Below are 18,355 nucleotides of genomic sequence, written 5' to 3'. Positions count from 1 at the left end.
TCAGCCCAATGAACATCAATGAAGCAGAGAGTCCAGAGAAGAGCTACCAGCATGATCCATAGTCTGGGACTTTCACTAAAACACTAAAAGAGCACAATTTTGTTATTTTACCAAAAACCAAGCCTGAGAAGTGACTTGAGTGTGTTCCATCGCTGCCTACAATGTAAGAAGGTATCCAGGTTGTAGCCGTATTGGTCTAGAGGAAAAGGCAATCAGGACTCGTAGTAGAGATGATACCTTTTATTAGACCAACAACATTTTTGCAAAAAAATGTCTTTAATTGCAATTAAAGAAAGCTTGCAATTAAAGAATTTTTGTTGCAAAAATCTTGTTGGTCTAATAAAAGATATCATCTCTACTACTAGTCCTGATTACAATGTAAGAAGGTATCTGATACAAGATGGCTCTTTCATCTAGTAAGCTATGATGTATCAAGAACCAACGGGTAGATGGTAAAGTCAGGGGAGCTCAAAGTGGGAATAAGAAGCAGATTTTAGGAAGAACTTTCTGACTATGAGAGTGGCCAAGCATTGGGATAGGCTACCTAGATAGGTTATGCAATCTCCATCCCTTGACATTTTTTTTGGAGCAGATTAGATAGACACTTGGCTGGGATGGTTTAGTCAGGGAGGATCCTGCCTTGGGCAGGGGGTTGGGCTCAATGGCCTCATGAGATACCTTCCAGCCCTCCCCTATGATTCTATAATACCGTGATCTTTCCATGACATGAATTGATGATTGGGACAAATTATCTAAGGAATATAGTAGATTTTTATCCAGTTATTAAATCAAGGCTGGATGGCTTTGAGAGGTACGCCCTACTTCAACTGCAAGCCACTGAGTTTGATGCGGACTCAATGGATGAAACTTCAGCCAGTGTTATACAGGAGGTCTAAGTGAATAGTCACTCAAGGGGCTTTCTGGCCTTTAACTACGAAAATGTAATGTTTTTTGCTCATGCATTGGCCCACCATTACTCTCAATGGCTCAGCTGCATCTCGTAATAAGCCCTTGAAGGATTTGTGCTTTGGGAATTGAGCTTTAGCCCAGTGAAGTCAATGGAAGTCTTTCCAGCGAGTCCGGTGGGCACTGGCTCTGGCGCTTCGATTCCTGGAGGTCCAATACATAGACAACCCAGATGTTTGTAGTTAGCCACTGACTTGTTATACTTTTCACTTCCATGCTGCTCTGAGCAGCAGATAAAACATTCTTTATAAGCCTTACCCAAGACGGCCTCACACTACCCATGGCAGGTGGGAGGAAGGTGGTATCAGTCCTGCCCTAGCAAATTCCTCCATTTGAGTGGGCGTCTGCACAGATGCAGGGACCCGACTACATAATACAGTGTGCAAGGCCTGGGCCCTCAAGAGAGTTTTATTTTGTTTATGTTTTACCTAAGTCTATAAGCTCTCATGCTAAAAAAAACCCAGAAAGTAATGCTCTTGGCCTGGTTCTTTTGCCCAGATGGTTACCTTGGTTCTTAGTGACAAGAAAAGTTGGCCCCGGGTTGCTGCTGCTCTTTTGAATTCAACACATACAGGGTGGACACGGATTGCAATGCGCTGCTCCCAGGCTCATGAGAAGGGACCATAACTCACAAGAGGTGCCTGTCTCTATAGCTCACAAGTGGGATGGCCACGTGCTGCCATTTCTAACTGAGGAAAATAAAGTGCATTATGCCGCTATCGTGTATTCTATTTGTACCACGCCAGAGGGGTTGTCTACAGGTATAAAAATGTTGGTTATACCTATAGCTACTCATGCTATTAGTATGGCTGTAGATATAATATGATTTATTTATGTATTTTTATTTCCCACTGGTATGGTGTAAATATATTTATATCGCAAAAGTGGCCAATAAATTTCCCTTATGAATCCTGTTATCTACACCATTAACCATCTGTCATTTTTATGAGGTCACAACTTAAGGTGTACATGAATTTATACCCTAATTTGTGACCCTTTCCAAAATAATACATGGCCACTTCTGAACTATTCACCTCTCGAGCCATAGTTCTCATGTCTGCTTCTTAACGCTACACTTGCTTTTCCTCAAAGCAAATAATCTCCCAACTCCATGGCCTATTCAACTGTTTTCACCTGCACTTAGTTCGTTCTTCTTGTAACTCTAGTTACAAAAGGCCAGAAAGATTTATCTAAATAAAATTAACAGAGACGCAGGCACGAGGAGCTCTTCACAAAACAAGCTCCTGATTCGTGCTTGAACCAGGATTTTATGTTGATAATGGCACCCAAGAAAAGGAATAGAAAGTGCTGTACAGTCATTCCACAGACACTCTTTATTTTCTACCTTTTCACTATAAATGATCCATGAAATTATGGACACAGTCATAATGGTTCTCACTTAGGTTCATCAGAAATGTAGCCCCCACTTTCTGCAACTGTTCGCTCCCAGCAAGGGTGTCGAATCCTCCACATTCACAAAGGACCTTGATGCTCAGAGTCTATCGTGTGGTTTAAAAACAAAATAGATGGGATAGTCCTGCATCCCTGGCACCCTCTTCCTTTCTGTCTTCACCCTTCTACTGGGTGACCTCGGTCAGTCATGAAGTTTTAACTGTTATCTCCATCTGGCTGACTTTCAAGTCTTTTCCTTACTGGACTGATCATCCTCTATTCAACCCCTTCCTTTACCACTGTGTTTCTCCCATTATCTAGGGCAGTGGTGGTTTTCAACCTGTGGCCTTCAGACCCCTCGGGGTCCACAGACAATATCTAAGGGGGTCCATGAAAGATGACTATGACCATTAAAAAGTATGTGAATACCCACACCTACAACTCAAACGGATCTGCACCCCCATTAAACATTTTTAGGGATCCACAAATGAAAAAAGGTTGCAAACCACTGATTTGGGGTGTTCTGATGCCATCACAAAGTCAGTATGGTCAAACGTGAACTCCGTATTTTTCCTCCAAAGCTGCCTCTGCAGCAGATGCCAAGAATACTTTATTCTTTCTTCCCTTCATGCTATTCAGCTTAGGGATTGTCTTTGCTTCCCTTTCTTTTCTCATTAATCACTGATTTCTCATTCCACTTATCCCCCCCCCCATATTATGTGCCTAATGCCTAACACTTCTTTATTATTCTGGCAGTTTAAATTACTGGTCCAAACCTCATCACTTCCAAGTGGACAGTTGCTATGATATAATATATCCCCCTCATTCCCTTCCCATTGGTCCAGAAAGCTGCAGCCTGAACTTCACATTTGTTGCTTTCACCAAACTCCCTCCCTCTTCATATCACTCAGCTCTCTACCCCTGTAGTGCTGCCGAGCAAAATTAGGAGAGGTTACCACATGTCCACACCCTGGTGTCCTTCCATGCTCCTTCTCTCCAGTTCAAATGATGCCAATCCCAATAATACTTTTGTCTCATTCAGATTAGCCTAGTCTACAGCATCAAGAAGAGGCTGGAACAGAAGGTGTTTGGGATGGTTTAGGAATTGCACATCCTGCTTCAGTTCATGGGTTTGCACCAGATAGCCTTGAGGTTCCTTCCAAACCTACGATTGCCTGTGCACTGTGTAAACCATTGATCAGCATGTGCTATCCTTTCCTTTGTGCCCAGTCCACAAAGGGTGTTAGTCTGTCACTCTTGCAAGCTAGCGAGATTTGTAGCTTATGTTATTCTGTACCTGGCTTTTAGAGCACTGGTTCAATGCCTGGTGCTGACCAAGATGGCATCCATATGCCAATGTTTGAACCATCAAGACAGTTCAAATGGAGCAACTCCATGGTCATACATCTATAATCTGTAACCTCTTTGTCCTAGGACCCAAGGAGGCGCGTGTTGTTCTGTGAAGCCCATCATTTAGAAAGTGATTCTCAACCAGGGTGCGGCAGCATCTTGGAGTGACCGAGGTCTCTTCAAGGGTGTCACAGGGTGGTATACAAGGTTATCACTGTTCAAATAGGGCTCGCAAGATAAATCCAGGGATTTCAAATAGGAACCCATATTGTCAAAACCATTCTGCGGCGGTCTTTCTGAGTTATTTGCAGCAGAAAAAAATTGCTCTATTTTTCCATAGTCAAAAACCAAGTGAAAACTAAGAGCTGGCATTTTCTGAGACATGCCTTCAATCTAGCAGGGGTGATTTGAGTCTAAAAAGACTCAGAACCACTGACTGAGAAGTTATTCACAGGAGGGACCTGTGCTCTCAGTCCAGTAGTCAAACTTGCAGCTACATAATAATAAAAAAATCATAGGTAACCATAGAAGTGTCATCAGATCTACAAGCCTTTGGGGACCAAAGACCCCATTTATGCATTGAACATAAATATAAATACATACAAAATGCATGGGAAAAGAATATTATCTAGCTTGTGAAGCAAAGCTTTTGGATGGTAGAAAGGGACCAATTCACTGTTGTCCTTGGAGTATGTATCCTGCCCTCTTGTGAGGCCGTTCTTTGCACTGAATGAGACGGAGGGTCCTGCGGACAAAAAGGAAAAAGAAGAAACGACTAGCATGATTCCTTAATAAGACTCATCCATAACATGTATACACAGGAGGAGAGGGGTAAATGATTGGAGGGAAAACAGATACACAGAGGATGGAGCTGGGCTGTTCTCGGTGGGGGGAGATGACAGGACAAGGAGCAGTGGGCTCAAGTTGCAGCAAGGGAGGGTTAGGCTGGATTTTAAGAACAACTTCTCACTAGGAGGGTGGTGAAGCACTAGAAAGGGCTACCTAGAGAGGTGGTGGAGTCTCCATCCCTGGAGAAAGTCCCAGTTCAACAAAGCCTCGTCTGGGATGATGCAGTTGGGGCTGGTCCTGCTTGGAGCAGGGGGTTGGACTAGATGTGACCTCCTGAGCTCCCTGCCCACCTTCATTTTCTAGGATGCTATGATTAGTCTAAGGTCATTGCCAGAGCTGAGAACAGAACCAGGTGACCTGACTCATAAGTCTGGCCTTCCTATTTATTAGACAACCTTAATTTATTTCTGCTTCTTGGGACAGAGGGCTGGAGCCAATGATCTTGCGAGGTCCCTTCCAGCCCTAATATCTATGAAGTCTATGAAAACATTTTACTGGGGATGTCAGAAACGTATACAAAAAAATCTAATGCTTCCTGCTATTTATGAAGTAACACCCCTAAGTCTTCTCTCAGTCTCATACCAGGGCTGGAAGGGACCTCCGAAGGTCATTCAGCCCAACCCTCTGCCCAAGGTAGGAGCAGCCTTATCCAAATCATCACATACGTGTGTTTGTCTAACCTATCCCTAAAACTACACAAAGGAGCCTATCACACACCGACAAGCCCCATGGCTCAAAGACAACAGAAACATGCTAACCTGTCACAGGTAAAGCTGTCAATGTCCCACTGCTGAAAGTGTTCAAATGCCCCTGAGAGAGCTAGGGAAGAGGGTCGTCCCCCCTGCCATAGAGGAAGGCCAAAGCCCCCACAGTCTGTATCAACCTGACCATGGCAGTAACTCTCCTTCCTGACCCCAGTTACGGTGATTCGTCTGACCCTAAGCAGTGAGACAACACTGCCTAACACCCCTGAGTTTTAGTCCCGGCGGTGACTTGCCTCACTCTACCAGGGAAGATTCAAACACCATGATCATGGCCAAGGATTACATGACAGAAATTGTGCGGTGTCACACAACAACCATCCAGCATCACATGGGAAGTCTGTGTCAGGACTAGGGATCCTTCAATGGTAAGCTCTTTTGGCAGAGGGGCCAACTTTGTGCTCTGGACAGTGCCTAGCACAGTGGGGTCTCCATCTGCAAGCAAGACGCCCATGCACGATCAAAAAACAGTCGTTACAACTTTTTTCTATGAGGCTACTCTTTCCTTGCATGATAAGATAATGAAACACCAAGACAAAGCTAAACCATTGGATAGCCACTACATAAATGTATTATTTATCCTTTAGCACCAGGAGATCAATCAGGTCATAACCCCATGACAGTTGACCTAGTATAAATACAAAGAAAATGACAGGAACCCAACACTGTGGTCATGATTTCTCTAATGCAATGCAAGGCCTAGCCAAGTGCCCTGGAAAGAAAGATAACATGCTCTCTTTTCCTCCTGCAGTTAGGGTGGGAGCTCAATGGCCGATGGCTCTTCCTTGCTGTAGATAAATATTCCAAAGAACAGCTAGATTTTAGGAGATATAAAATGAACTGCTGTCGTGGCCAAGGCTTTTGTGAGCACGTCAGAAGTGTCACACCTCAGAAAAGCATAGGAGAAAACTGTCCCCCCATAGAGTGCATGGCTATATTAGAGCAGAGGTGAGGTTCTGGATTAGATGTAGAGCAAAGTCATAAGAAGGCAACCCCTTGTTGCAAAGGAGTTTGCATCGAGGGACACAGAGGGTTCATAAGCAGTTGGATATGAAGCAAGCTCACGACACAAAGAGCTTTCGGTTGGTCCATACCGACTGAATGAGCCCTTCAGGAGTTACCCGTGACCCGTTCAGGATCAACAGAACCTGCTTGTATGGTTTAAACACCATGGGACAGATCTTGTTCCACCCCTGAGGCCTCTCAGTGGGATTTGGGTAGCTAATGACAATCCTAGCCTACCCTGGTTGAGTCCCTGCAAAAAACATTCCTGAGTCAATGCATCTGTATTTAAGCTAAAGGCTAGGGCACAACTAGTAGTGAGGAGGAGGACCCCCACCATCTTTTGTCTTTTCAGGGACTTGAGCAGGGTGGGGTAGACTTGCATTTACACACTTAGGGCACCTGTACACGCCAAGGGGTTTAATCCTAATTAACTTAAATGATTTAGACGTCTAAGCACCTCTTAGAAACCTAGCAGGTGGAGCGGGCTATGTGCACGTGGAATAAAGGGGTACGGCTGACTCAGTGTTCATTCAAACATTTGGACCCCACTCATTTGATGCTTCGACCTCATCTGATGCACTGGAGATTTCCATTGCATCAGTCATTTTTTTAACCAGTTGAAGTGTCACAAATGCTTGTTCCCAGAGCCTTTTGACTGGTGGAACTGGGTTTCCATCGGTTGAAATGTGATGTGCATACGTACCCCTGGTCACCAAATCCCACAATGAGAAATGACCGATGTGGCACCATTTCTTTGGGGATGAGGGTCTCATAGGATCCATGCAGGGGTGAATTCCACTGCAAAGCTGCCAAAACTACATCAAGAACCACATCAGCCAAGATATTAAACAAGAAATAGACCACGAGAAACGCCTCCCCTCTCTCTCCCTCTCTTGCTCTCATCCGGAGTTTGGCTGCTATAGAGTTTTTATTTGCACACTGTTGTCCTTAAAAATAATAAGTGACTATTGGCCTGTTCAAAGCCAGAAACAAGTTGACCAATTGCTGCTGTGTTTTACTTCAGGGTATCCATCTCAGGCAGAGAGAGAGATCAGTCTATAATGGTTTCCCTGGCTCGAAAACTCCATTTTGGACCGTGGAGAGTCATATTTCAGGGAGTATTGATCAGACTGCAGTTTGTGTTTCCTCATGTCCATGATCCTGTTTTCAGCCCTGTAAAATAATAACAGTACTCATGTCAGTAAGGTAATTACCATTGATCTAACACACTGTGACAAATTTTTCAGTCATGCCACTTGATTCATACTTAAAGTTATGGCACTACAGACTGCTCCTAAATAATTGAAGGATGCCCTTTGTAAATCAGCACGCTTTGGCCAAAAGTGGCAGTTCCTGCTTTGTTGCAGGCTCGTTACCTAGCTTCATCAGTACTCTTTCCTGCCAGGGCAGGGGGTCAGACTCGATGATCTGCTCAGGTCCCTTCTGACCCGACCAGCTATGAAACTATCAGAGATCAAAAAAATTAAAGCGACAGCTTTTCACAGCCCGTGGAGCTTCTGGGTCGTGCCAATATCATTGGAGCTGGCAAATCTTGTATGACATTTTGCTAAAAAAGATGGTTGAACTGCATGGAAGAGCAGCTCCTGTGTTGGGGTGGCTTTGCCAGAAACAGAGCAAGCTCAGGCTAAATGCCACAGCAATGGGGTCAGATCCTGAGATCTGTGCAATGAGGCTTGGTTTCAAGTCCTCTTCATTGCTCGCGTTATGCCCCACATGGAGCATTTTTCATTCATTGATCTTCAAACGTTTAGCAGAGGAAGGGGAAGCAGCAGGGGCAGATCTGGGAAGGGTGCAGTGGCATAGCTTGACCCTTCCCCTGCTTTGATTCCTGCTTCACCCAAACTTTAAAACCAACTGCCTGGCAGAGGCATTGGTAGTCAAGCAACACTGAGGGAGTCAATGGTTCATTATAATCTACCTGATTCCTGCTAATCTGTCTTCACTCTACAGGTGTTAACCATCCTCCCTCTTTTCTTAATGGTCTTAATGTCCCACTATTCAAACTATCCTTTCTTCTAGTTTTGCTGTCTGTTAGCCACTCTTGGTAATGTCTCTCTTCCTTCCACAGCTCTACAGACCATTTGTAGCTCTAGCTAAAAACCTTAACTCAGGTTCGGCCATATTAACTCAGATGAACATTATCTCAAGTGTGGAAATGAGTGCCAGTGGAGTCCTGGGTGCACTGTTAAGACACTCACAAGAAGGTTAGATTTTGTTTTAGGAAAGTGAATAAGAGACACACTTTTTACTGTAACGATTACAGGACTCACCCTTTTTTCCTAGTTTGTTTTCCTGGTTTTTAAATTTAATATCTAATGTAGCAAATCAGTGCGCATTCCAATGAAGTTACTACTAAATTTTGCTTTGACCTGTAACTGAATAATACAGACTGGGGCCCCTGGCATATTCATAAAGCTTCTAGTTTCTTTTTAACTGGAGGAAAATGGGTGCTGTGTTCTCCATGCTGATGTGCCACACCTTCTGCATCCCGCCGTATCAAAATCCTAGATCTGCCCCTAGGTGTGGCAGTACACTTAACTTTGTTTGAGATGCAGCAACTGAGGTGCAGAGAGAGGAAAATCCCAGCTCAAGTTGCCCACCAAGGAGTGGACTGGACCCCCCTTCCCTGTAATACCGTACCCTGCAGATCACACTGACTGCTGAGATAATTCTTCTCCATCTCTTCCTCCTCACTCGATTACAAGACCCTCTGGCCCAGTTCACAGTGCTCCCACTCCACCCAGTATAGGGTGCAGGGTCTGTCTGGGGCCTTTGACCAACCGTATGGGAAGAATCAGCACAAGTAATTGCTGCTATTCCCAGTCATAACTCAACCCAGTGCTGGGACTCACTGGTGGTTGCCTTGCACCTACCCATATCCCTCATACTGAAATGTCCTCCCTCTTTGCAAAGCAGAACCGCATGCAAGCCCAAATTGGTGATCCTTCCTGAAGCCAAGCTCCTTGTATCCAAATTCCTCCACACTTCAGGGTACTTTGGAGCTGAGCTTCCACGGCTCGGTTAGCTGCTGAGCTTGTGTAAATCGCTTTGATGGCATTAGGAAAAACAGTCCAGCAATGACTGATTACACAGAAAGCTGCATTTGGTTCTAAGTGTCTAAGGGTGATACTCCCTGTGTGTGCAAATTTGTATGTGCATGTGTGCATCTGATAGTTCTAGACAAGAGGTAAGGAGAGCTACAACTCACAAGAGACCTCATAGGAGTTAAGGAGAGCAAATACCTCACAGGATCAGCCCTGAAATGTGCAGACTAAATGCAGAAATGCAACAACGATCAGATGCCAAAGAAACCAACAAACATTTGATTTACAGCTTATTATTGTTCTTAGAGAGAACTTGAAATAATATTTTAAGCTGTGTTCAAAGCTAAGCATAGCAACATAGAGATGTCAGGCTGGAAGGGACCTCAGGAAGTCACCGAGTCCAACCCCCTGATCAAAGCAGGACCATCTCTATCCAAATCATCCCATACAAGGCCTTGTCTAATCTATTCCTAAAACTACACAGCCAACCCTGATGCACCACTGCATTACCACGACAAGGCCTGATTAGTCTTTGCAGACGTAGACATAGACGTAGACATAGACGTAGCCTGATGGCTATGTCTATGTCAAGCCCTGTTGGAGGGTTTAAATAGCACACCACGACACTGTCCCTCTACCCAGGGGTGACTGTTGACAATGCACGTGCAGTGATTGTGAACTTTCCAATGCCGTTGCTTTAGCTCCAGGCCTGAGGAACAAAATACAGTTTGGCAGGTAAGCAAGGTGAGTGCAGAAGGGGCTAGCATTTTTTTTTTTGGCTGCTATCATAGCAAAACAGCCTTTCAAAAAGCAAATCAAATGAACCATGCCATGATAAATCCCTGGACCTGCCCTCTGTATTGTTGAGACAGAAAAAGGACTAGCACCAGCTTTGATCCAGTCAATTACTCATAAAGGGTTCCCTTTTGTGGGCATTCCTGTACCTGCCCGAGGTGAGCCAGGAACAAACAGAAAGCATCTTAAAGGAGCTTACTAAATAAGTCCGGGATTGAACCAGTCATGTATTCGGGGGGGTCAAATTTAATTCCTTCCCTGCCTTTGTATTCAGATTAGAGACCAGCATGGATTTACGGAAGCTAGGACTCCCATGTTAATGCTGCTTTTGCACTTAACCTGCAATTTACCTGTCAGTAACAAACACATTAAAGAAGGGCTAAGCGCTTAGAACTTCCAAACAATTTACCCTGCAATCAAAATTAGCGCTTTCGGCACCCAGACAACCATCGTTGCCACCTCATTCCAGCAAAAACTACCTGCAATCCAGAGAAATCCTGTTAAAAAAAAATAATCACATCTTACATAGCTGCACCTCTACTTAAAGGAATAACCATTTCCCGATCAGCCCCAGCTCCACAAATAATCACAAGCACGCATCACAAGCCAACCGAGTCCCTTTGAAATACTGGGTGAAGGAGGAGCCTGTTTTTTTCAAGCCACCTAAATTCGGCGGCTCAAGCAGCAAGCCAAGGTTTATTAAGTGACCTGTCTGAATGTATATCAAACTTGTCCCTAGTGGGGACCCGATGTTAAATTCCATCATTAAAACCTATTACCGAGCTATCAAAACCTGCTGTAATTCCATCTAATGACCTCATTTCCCTAAGCGTAACCCATGCCACTCAATGAAAGTTTTTGCTGATTTGGTGCTACCTCTCTGTAGGCCACAGCCTCTTAACAGGCAAGAAAAAAAGAGAGAGAGAGAGAGAAAAATCAATGTCTGTAGAGATGACAAGGCACGAGGCCAGTAGCTGGGGACCAAGAAAACTATCCAATATTCCATTTCCTATCCAGTCTATTAGCTACTGGAGTCAGCCTAGGCTCTGGGTTTTGATTGAAGGCTGAGCTGAGACCAGATAGAGGAGGAGAAGCCAGAGCAGTATGGCCGCCAGACAAGTCTAGTTTATAGCTTGCTGAAATCAGTCATAAAAGTAGGTGTATATAAAAATGGATTATTGCATTAAAAGTTCAAAATGTTCCTTCCTTTTTTTTTTCCTTGGCTCCAGTTAAGGCAAGATGGGGGAGAAGGAAACGGGGGAGCCCACAGAAAAGCCTCCTCTCCCTCCCAACTCTACTTGCCATGAAATCATTTCGTAAATACAAAAAAGGCCCCTCGGGCTATTGGTGCCCAGACACTCATTTTTAGAGTGGATAATTGACTCCTTTCAGTTGATAATTCATAGCTTGCATATGCTGGCTAATACATCAGCGCCTAGAGACTCCAGGAGAGCCCGGAGCAGAAACAGGAGAGGGCGAGGGGAAAAAAAAAAATTCAGATGATAGATGAGTGCATTACGGCTTTATGAATGAATTATGTCCCGCAAATACCTTGAGCAGGAGAGACTCTCGGCCTGTATCTATACTAATCTGGGAGGAATTATGACGATTTTCACATTAAAAAGGGAAAAGGAAAGGAAAAGGAATTAATCGAGCAATTGGGCCATTAAAAATGTATGCCGGAGTGTTTGTTTGTCCATTTTCCCATTTATCATAGAGCAGGAAGCTTCTGTCAGCATTTGTGTGTGTGTGTGTGTGTGTGTGTGTAGGTTCTTGCCGTATTAATAAAAAAAAAAAACCCCTAACAGATCAGGATTATTTTGACAAGACAAAGTCTATTTTATGTATGGGCGTTCCGATTTGTCTCTCGCCATCTATCCTCCGTGTCACGAAGTAGAATGTATTTCCTTTCCTTCCTTCCTTCCGACCATCAGTTTCCAAAGTCTGTATTTTTAGCATGACGATTTCACCCTGTGTATTGTTTTTCGTTCTTTTTTCCCCCCTCCCCGAGCAGCTCTGAGATGAAATTTGTACAGCTCTTCCCCAAAGAATTCACCATATAGCATAATGGATGCTTTCTGTTTAAAAGTTATACGTTGCTCGGACTGCATTAATTAAAACAGTATAATCTTCAAAGCACTTTGGGGACTCTGCACACACACACACGCGCGCATGCGCATGCACACACATGCACGCACACGCACGCACACACACACACAGAGCACTTTGCTTACTCACAACATCATGGAAAAAATCCAAGAGTGTCAAACTCTGCTACAAAAACTGAGTTTACTGAATATGGGTCCAGTGATGGACTTGGGATCAGGTCCCCTGTCTAGAAATAAGCACTGGGAGTACTGCTTGTATTCGGCATGCACTTATGGGTCCTGCATTGCTTCTTAATTATTTGGCTAATTGCTCAGGACTCTGATGATCAACGAGGATTACTGTAACATTCAGTCTACAAAGAAAAATATTTTGAGAAGAGCAGCAAATCATAGGCACAGGCAAACAAATCAGCACCCCACAATTTATAATGCTGTTTGTGTGGCTTGAATGTCTTACCTGGTTTGTCTACTGTAAAGTAGTATCTGAAGTGGATATAACAGATGCAGATTTCCTGATATATATCTTATGCATTAAAAAAACTATTTTTTTTAAGTTGCTGTGACCGTCAAGGCATGTTTCATTATCTTTTAAATACACATATTTATCAGCACTACAAAAATCACCAAAAACTGAACCCATGTAAAAAACCTAGATTGGGAGATGTCGGTATGGTTCTAGCACACTGACCCATACTATATTGCCCACATTTCCTCTGTTTTCTAATCCAGGAATTATTCTTCACCTGAATGGTTTCATAATGCAATTAACAGGAAACGCTTTTTAAAACATCTTTCTTTTAAGAGAAAGCAACTAATCTCTGTAAGCAAAGCCTATTTGTTGCAAATCACTTTAAAAGTACAGGAATTTGCTTCAGTACTGGTTACAGTTTTCTCTTGGGATTTCTTTAGATTGACTGAAAACTGCGATTGAAATCCCAAAGAAATTGAACAAAACACGTTCACTTTTCCTGGTCTTTTCCTTTTTCTGATTTGTTAGTGCTTTGCAACAAATACAGAAGAAAACTTTGAAGTCGAATGCCATAATTCTCTTTCATCCATGCACAGAAACTTTACAAATGATACCTGGGTTTATCACAGTAAATATGTCTAACTCACCAATAATTTCACGTCTTTCAATGAAAAAGGCAAGTCATCTATTTGACAATATTGCTCTAGGTGAGTTCTAGTTATTCTGTACTCAATACATACTGATAAAGGTATTTCTGTGCACATCTCAGTGATCAGAAGTTTATATAAGTTTGTGTTTACTACTTACTATTATAGAGATGCATTTAAGGGATGCCAAGAAGATGATGATCATAAGGGCAAGACAGACAGATAAGCAAGATGGGAATCATTTTCTAACCAACCCTGCAAAACTAGCAAAGATGTCAGATATTTTCCTGTTCCTTATCAGGGTGAAACCTTTTAGTTTCTTAATGAAAACATGAAAACAGAGCCAGCAGGATTCTGGGCGAGGACACTCACTTGAATGGTAGGAGATTTGGCTGTAAATCTCTTCTTCCCCTGACCAGGGACTTTAACCTGGGGTTTTCACAGTCTGAGCACCTTAATCACCAAGGCTGTTTACAAACATTACATTTTTCTTTGTTTAATCCAGACTACAGCCATCACCATATACATGTGGAGGTCTATAGTCCAAATTCAAATTTGCTCCAGCCCGAATGAACTAATTAATCCTCCCTAAATGAGGATTAAAGTTAATGAAGTTGGGTCATATGAATTAGGCAATTTAAACTGTATTAATTAACGTGTATATACAACATTGCTTTTAGGAAAAAACAGGCCTTAGGAACTCAGGTAAACAGATAAGCATTGCAGATCTCAATCCCTGCAAGGGAAACTCAGTTGGTTTTTGCAACACAACAGAAGCCATCAGGCACAAAATAACACCTTTACAAAGTCAAATGTGCCAAGAACAGGGGGCCAATTGTGCCCATTACAGCTTCTGGAACAGCATTTTAGACAACTGTCAGCAGGTTTGCAACCATGTAGCACTGCTTAAACAGGGTTATTATCACCTCCTAATTATGCATAAGCTCACACACAGAGCCTGTGAGTTGGGTCTCTTAAGGGGCTGTCAAGTGTGCAGACTGTACAGCCAGCACCCCCTGCCGTGATGGTCAATGATCGTCTATTAACCTTTCATTCAAATTGAAATTGTCTCATGCGAATCAGTTAACACCATTTAGGAAATGGTGAGCACATCTACAAACGGCCCAAGCTATTGGCTATTCTGAGACTAGGCAATGACCAGAAATTTTATCCTGGACTTGAGACAAAGTTATTGAAGACAGCGCATGCTCGTGAATTGCATTGGTTTTGGCGAACTTGCATGTTTTGGGCAGACTTTTGCCAACAAATTCCCCACCAGATCAAGCAACACATGAGATCCAGTGAAAACGATCTGTGCTGGATTATTCCCAGTCACTCTGTCAACCTCGGTAGGGTCTTACAAAGACTGGATTGAGCAATTGTGTGCATGCATGTATGATCTCACTGGATGCTGGAAAAGCTTTTGCTCTATCATTACATTACCTCAACTCCAGATGTTGTTCCTTCCTCCCCCTGCATACCCATCATATCACAGCTCATGTGCCTTTCCGTAGAAGAACTGAACACTGGGACCTAATTTATGCCCTGGGTTTAAAATGATCTCTGAAGAGCTGCAGGTAAAAAAAATTATCAGTCCTACAAAATCCCCATGTAAGCAGCACACTCATGAGTGCCATCCACTAGCACTTCCCCTCTTTTAGTATGCAGAAATACAGATGTATCTCCTCGAGCATGCTTTTAAGACATGTCTGCATAGCCCAGAATCTCAAGGGGAAATCAATAGGAGTCAAGCAACTCAGTACTTTTGGGGATCTGGTCCCAAGTAAAAACTATTATCATTCCTACAAAATACCCAACTAGGCAGCACAGTCATGAGTGCCATCCGCTAGCACTTCACCTCTTTTAGTTTGCAGAAATGCAGATGTATCTCCTAGAGCATGTTTTTAAAACATATCTCCATAGCCTAGGACCTCAAAGGTGAAATCAATAGGATTCAAGCAACTCAGGACCTTTGGGGATCTGGTCCCAAGTAACATTAGGTCTCTGTAATGAAACTCAGGTTAACCTACCCACAAGTGAAGGTTGCTTTGTAGGGTATCTTTAAAACGAGGCAAGAGAGCATGATGAATTCAGAGGCTGTGCCAACTATCCAAATGGCCGATTGACTAAAACCTCAAGACTCCTACCAAAAAGCTCCAAATTCCTGCCACAGCTAAAAGCTGTCATTGCTAACTGCATAGGCCTTGGTCTGGGATGAGTTAGGAACAGCAAATCCTGCATCTGTGAAGGAGGTTGGAATAGAAGACCCATGAAGTCCCTTCCATCCCGCAGTACCATGATTTAGCTATCTTGTGTCCCCAGCATACCAACAACAGCATGCCCTCAAGTACACCCATTCCTCACCTGCATGAAACATGGAAATATAGTGGTGAGGTAGTCTGGGGCACTGACCCCTAGCCACTCTTGAGACCTTGGTCTCTAGCATGCTTGAGAGCAGCCAGAGGAAAATGCTGCTGGACCAGCTTCACTGCCTCATTTCCAGGTTGGGCATGTGGCAGCAAGTGGGTGGGTCTGTACTTGTGGCATAACCCTAGAGGGAAGTGATTTTCAAGCACGGTGCCATGGCACCCTGGGGTGCCACACAAACAAACAAAAAAAGGAGCTGCCCTGTTAGGTGTACAAACATGTACCCTTGCTTCTCCAAATAAACCCAGAGAGTTCAAGTAGGAATCCACAGCATCAAAACCATTTAGACCTGTTGTGGGCTTCCTGAGTTCTTGGAAACAACTATTATTCTTTTGTATTCAAGAAATTAGTGAACGCTACACGCTAGTATATCCCAAGGGGCACCTTGAGCCCAATGAGGGATGTCTTGAATCTAGAAAGGCTGAGCACCACTGCTATAGGGTGTAGACATACCCTATACCACTCCAGAAGTAGGAGTAAGAGGGCTGCCTGCCAGTCTACACCCTGGCTCTGGGTTGGAGAAAGGACTGGTCTTCTCCCAAGAGCCATATTATGGGTACAGCAAGGACCCTCCCTCTTAATACACCTGCAGAGATGTTTTCTCCAAAGCAACATCTGGATATATTCTCCCTCACCAGCTAGACTGAGGGCCTATCCAGCATAGGGATAGTTGGGAAAATGAGTCTGACAGAGAATTTTAAATGTCTCATTGATGAATATCATCTCCAAAACCTACTTTGAATACCTTCAAGAGACATGTGGGTGCTTATCTTGCTGGGATCCTATGAACCCAGCTGTCTTCCTGCCCCTGGGGCTGGGGGCTGGATTTGAAGATCTTCCGAGGTCCCTTCCAGCCCTGATGTCTAGGAAAACTATGAAAACCAGCCTTAGCAAAACAAAAAGTGTTAAGGGTGGCAAGGCTTGTGGCATTTTGTTTTTCATTTTTATAAGAAGCCCCAGTGGAATATCCATTTAAGTATGTTGCTTCTATTTAAGTGGACAAGTCATTTCAATGATCTTCATTGGGATTTGAAGCAAATCCCAAGAACACAACGTACCGTGACCAAGAATTTTGAACTATAGTCTCATTTCATTAAGTTTCCATTATACCATCAAGACAGTGGAAATGGGCTGTAAAGTGGGCATAAATGGACTTTCACATAAAGGAGAATCAGCCATGAGGAACCAGAAGTCTGCAGAGAAGAACTGGAGTCAGCATGAGTGAAGTCTTCCAGAAACACTCATTGTTGTAAGAACCATCTGAGTGTCAGACAAGAAGATGAAGATGAGGAAAATTTACTGGGACCATTGACCAAAATTGAACACAATGTACAATGTTTTTGCATGCCCCACTTAAAGAAACGTGAAAGGTATCTGATCTTAAGAGGGCGGGTGCTCAGCCGTTTTTAAAGGTGTCTCAAATTGAGCTTCCAAAAATCTGAGTCGGGTTTTGGAAACTCCTGGTCTTTCCTTCCCTGGAAACTTTCTTCCCAAGGAAGGAAGCCATCCTGCAATTCTATCAGTGCAGAAGCATTTCCAGTACCCTTTCACCATCACTGCACTTCCCATTTAAAGAAAGGAGAAAAACTTTATTATCTCTGGAAATAATTGCATTCCCATCAGGGAGGAAAAGGAGATTGTAGCAGAAGTTGAGTTCACCCCATTTCTGCCCTGTGTTGCCATCTACATAGCTGGAGACCACAAGTGGAGCTATTCTCTCTCACTGATTTTTTTTTCACTACATCTGAATTGGTTCCAGTACAGCTTGTGCAGGAATATGGCATATATTACCATAGAATATTTGTGTGCTTCTAAGCCACAGTACAAAAGAGTCAGATAGAAAATTCAGTTTAATTTTGTTTGACATTTCTAGGACAAAGCATAATGTTGTACAAATACAACTAGATAGTAGGTAGGCTGTATACATAACGGATAGGCTGGCTGGCTGGCGAACATGTGTGTGTGTACACATACATACACACATATATATAAATATAAGTATAAATAAATAAAAAAATATATATTTATACACACACACGCGCACACACGCGCGCATACACACACACACACATATATTAGATATGGACAATATAGAAAATACTGAGGGATGGTGCCATTGTACCTCAATGCAGTTCCTTAGTTATGAGATCTGCAATACCTAAAGATGGGTTCAAGCTTCAAGTTCTGATCTGGACTTGAGAAATGGCCTCCCTTGAAGTTACAGGGGCTTTAGAGGCACCAAATATTGAACAACCTTTGTTTGTACAAAAGGATGGTCCAGTCAAGAGTGTGTCTTATTCTTCATACTGGATGATGCCACCAGACAGAGTCCCTCTTGATGCCATTTTTCCATGCCCATCCATCCCAGTCCCCCATCTCCTTCTCCCCTATTCATTTAGCCAGTCAGTCCCAGTTCACATCCCCTGTTCCTCTGTCCAACAAACCTACTGGCATCTAGTCGTGCACCCTTTGTCCCAGTCACCCTTTCCTTGAATAATCATCTCAATCCCTGTCTCTATGC

This window comes from Gavialis gangeticus, unplaced genomic scaffold, assembly GCF_001723915.1.
Source record: "Gavialis gangeticus isolate Ggan-Ray unplaced genomic scaffold, GavGan_comp1, whole genome shotgun sequence".
In the NCBI taxonomy this organism is placed as follows: Eukaryota; Metazoa; Chordata; order Crocodylia; family Gavialidae; genus Gavialis; species Gavialis gangeticus.
Note: the sequence above shows the minus strand (reverse complement) of the source record.